Source organism: Pomacea canaliculata, linkage group LG12 (genome assembly GCF_003073045.1).
Source record: "Pomacea canaliculata isolate SZHN2017 linkage group LG12, ASM307304v1, whole genome shotgun sequence".
Lineage (NCBI taxonomy): Eukaryota > Metazoa > Mollusca > Gastropoda > Architaenioglossa > Ampullariidae > Pomacea > Pomacea canaliculata.
The window spans coordinates 1,242,272-1,246,437 of record NC_037601.1 but is presented as its reverse complement, the minus strand read 5'-3'; positions in this window follow the sequence as shown (position 1 = coordinate 1,246,437).

The following is a 4,166-nucleotide window of genomic DNA, read 5'->3' as shown; positions in this document are numbered from 1 at the left end:
TTCACAACCATACAGTAGGACGGCCTTCTCATTGGTGTTGAAGGTACGGGTCTTACTGCGATAGGATAATGCTCGGGAGTTTCAGATGGGGTGTAGGCTATTGAAGCATGCCTGGCGTTGTTGATGCTCCCCAGATACACAAAGCGATCTGTTTCCAGGATGTACTTCTTCGGTCTTCTTTCTGTTTCTTTCTTCTTTCTGTTGTTAATCCAGTCTTCTTTGCTTCTTCTGTTAGCTTACTCAGCTTGCTTTGTGCATGTTGCTGCTCATGAGATATGAGACTAATGTCATCTGCAAAGTCCTCTAGCTGTGTGGTGAAGGTCCACTGGATACCGGTGTTGTTGTCTTTCCCATAATCAGGAAGATTGTTGGTGAAAATATTTAACCCTGTCTTACGCCGGTCTTAATTACAAAAGGTTTACTGAGTTTGCCTTTGTGGATAACTTGGCAGGACAAGTCTTCGTACAACCCATGGATAATGTTTATGACCTTAGGTGGAATGCCATAGTGGATCATCAACCTCCAGATGACGTCCCTGTCTACACTGTCAAATGCCTTCTCGAAGTCCACAAAAGTTAAATAGAGCGAGGACTGTCACTCAATAGACTGCTCAATGATGATACGGAGTGTGGCAATGTGGTCAGTGCATGACCTATCCTGGTGAAATCATGCTTGTTCTGGTCTCAGTCTCTTGTCTAGTGCCTTCTTGTCTAGTCTCTCTTGAATTACCCTTGTCAGGACTTTGCTGGGAATGGACAGCAGCATGAATCCCTGCCAGTTGTTGCACTGGTAGAGGTCTCCTTTCTTTGAAGAACTTGACCAGGTGGCCTAGTTTTCAGTCTGTTGGCACTAACTCTTGTTCCCAGATCTTGTGTAGGAGGGGATGTAAAATTGTTGCTGTTGCTTCTGGGTCTGCCTTTAGTGCTTCTGGGGTATGCCATCCAGACCTGCTGCTTTGCCACTTTTCATGCTTTTGATAGCTTTGATGATTTCTGTCTTAGTCGGAGGGCTGATGTTGATGTGGAGTTGTTTAGTTGCTGGTGGTATGTCAGGTAAAGATGGTGGACGAGGTCGGTTCAGGATCTCTTCGAGGTGTTTCATCCAGCGGTCTCTTTGTCCTGCATCACTTGTTATGATGTTCTTGCCGTCTTTGCCTTTCACCGGCTTAAGCTCCTCTAGAGAGGAATCTTCCCGACAAGGCCCTTGTTGTGGTTTCTATAACAGCCCTCTTTTTTTTTTTTAACATGAGTAGGGTGTTACCAAAGCAAAACCACAAACCTGGAGGGCCAGGGTGCAACATTTTAGTCTGGCATTTCCCCTGACAGACCTGCCAGGAGCACGGACATAGTTCTGTGGGTCGAAAAGGCGCGCAAGCCACCGCACCACTACAAGGTAAATTGCACCAATTGGTTGTGGGAAACTAACGATACAGAAATAAAATTCATTTCAAGAAAGAAGTTAAATACATGAAACAGTCGAAACAGAGACAGGACAGTTTGTTTGTTTGTTTGTTTGTTTGTGTTTTATGCCGTGCTAGCAACTATGGCTATATCACGGCAAAAAGTAGTTATAACTTTAAAGGTTTTGGAATAAAAACTTCCTAATTCTTATAAACATGATATATTTTTAAAGGCCAACATAATAAATAACCAAAATGTAAAAAAAGTGTGGGAAAGCATTAAAAGGGGTGTTGAAGCCCAAAAAGGTTACTATCACACCAAAAACAAGACAGGACAGTGTGGCTAGCCTTGCCATCGGACGGACACCCGAGCAAACAAACACACATTGTTTTCTCCCATAGTCACAGCACGTTGATCTGTGGTTACAGTAATTTTATCGTTAAGAACCCCTTTCTAAAGTCAGCGAATAGAACATAAAGCACTAAAATTTTCTCTCGGCCTTCTCGTAACGACACCATACAGCCGACGGTCATACAGAAGCCGAGCAGTCTCAGTTTTGATGACATTTCCCTGCAACCCTTTAAGCGTGGCATAAGGAATATATATATGCCAACACAATAGCAGCTACAATGACTAAACCACGGACGTGTGTAGGTGCTGTCTGCCGAGACCAACGCTGAGTCTCTTGCGAAGTTCTTCGCTGTTAGTCTCGGCGAGCCTAAACAAAGAATGTGACTAAACCGGAAGCTTTGTACACATCTGTCTCGTTTTAGAAGTGGTTAACTGAGGGGAAAAAAATCGCCTGAAAGCAGTCCAGTAATGCAAGTTGGTGAATAAACCGCTGTCTGTACCAACAGAATAGCAGCAGTGACGTATACATAAATCACCATCTGTACCAGCAACAGCGACGTATGAATGAATCACTAGCTATAAAAACACAGTCGTGGTTTGATGAGCGAGCAGCAAACTCAGCAGCAGAAGTGATAAATGAAAGAACTTCTGTTACAACATATAGGTAGCCGATTTTAGCAACGGTTAAGCGTGTTTAATGTTATGCCTGACAATCGTTGAAAGCAAAAATGTTGACAAAATTGTTTCAATCACGTGACCATTTACTGCTGACGATTGGTCACAACCTCCTGTTTGCTCTTTCCTGCCTTCTTTTATAATTTGATTCAAAGATAAAAGCTTCAAATGTCTGTAGCCATCGTTGCAAGTCTATGCCAAGTTGAACATATATAACGATATCTCTTTTAACAAGACAGGCCAACAGATCTGCTAGTGTGAGGGTCAGCATGAAAAACAAGGGTGTGTGTGGTGACTGTGTATGCAGGGGCATAAAAAGCGTGATTTCTCTCATGTCCACTGTAGCCACTTTCATCTCAGAGACATAAGTTGTATAAGAGCAGTCTGGGTCAAGAACACGGCTAATATAAGGCTTGACCAAGCTTTATCTCTGTGGAAACAGGTAGGGGCGTCGTTGGATATTGATGCGCTGAAGGTATACACGATCCCTTTTTATCACTTCGCCCCAATGTTGAAGTCTCTTCAAACTTCTCTGTTTATTTGCTCTTTTTTGAAACTGAAAAAATAGAGACAAATACACCAGCAGGAACATATATCAAATGTGTTCCCCTACACCAGCGTTCTCAACCTTTTACTTGTGACGCCCCACCGTTTGAGAACCGCGGCCCTACACCCTGCAGCTAGACAGCCATATATGTTCTTCGTCCGATGACCGCATCCTAACTATTCCTGTCTCCAGTTCAACATACAGTCATAGCTGATTTTTAGTTATTGTGCAGCAAAACAATGGCACGCTCTCCTTTTCCCTGTCCGCCACCTATACCACCCCTAAATCCTTTAAATGTACATTAAAAACACACCTCTTCCTTGATCGTTACTCCTAACAACAGTTCCTACAATGCTCTAGTATCGTACGGGTTCTCAAGCGATGTGATTACAAGGCAGTGGCGTAGGAAGATGTTCGGCGTTGGGGGGGCAAACTCCCTGCTGACAGTGAACGGCGTTCGCACTCGCACGGTGATGACCGTCTCCTGTCTACGTTCCCCTACCTTTCTTCTGTTCTTTGCTCTTTATGAGGAATTACGTCTCAAATATTGGGGGGGGGGGCAAAAGGATATTCCTGCCCCCCCTGTATTTTCCTTGGGGGGGCGGCTGCCCCCGCTGCCCCCCTGGTTCCTACGCCACTGCAAGGGGGGCGCTAAGGTGGTCATTTTTTTTTAAGTTTCTTATACCGGTATTAGTGAAATTAGCTTACATTAATTGCTGGCTAAGGGGGGGGGGGGGCGCGGACGTACCTTTCGTCAGGAGGGCATCACAAGTAAAAGGTTGAGAACCACTGCTATAGCTAGTACATCGATCTTCAACCCCGCCCCCTCAGTTCTTGTTACCCGATTCCTCTTTGCGTTTTGTATGTTTGTCTTCTGTTGTTTATCGTTCCGTGCTGGGATCGTCTGTTGTCCACGTCTGGTCGTAGCTCAAGCACTAACAGCATGGACCCTCGACAGCGAGTATGAACTACAAAACTCACGCTTGTGTTACAATTGCTTTCCTTATCCATACATCAAAAAAAGACGATTTAAAATGCATTTGTGTAAGAAAGTAAACACAAGAGACAGACATCGGCTTACTGAGCTCGAACGAATAATATGATGAACCCCGGTACGTGGAAAATATAAATAATGCGAACATGTCGCCAAACAGGTTGTAAGGCGATCGAAGGGAGAGAACTTAGTGAGGGTA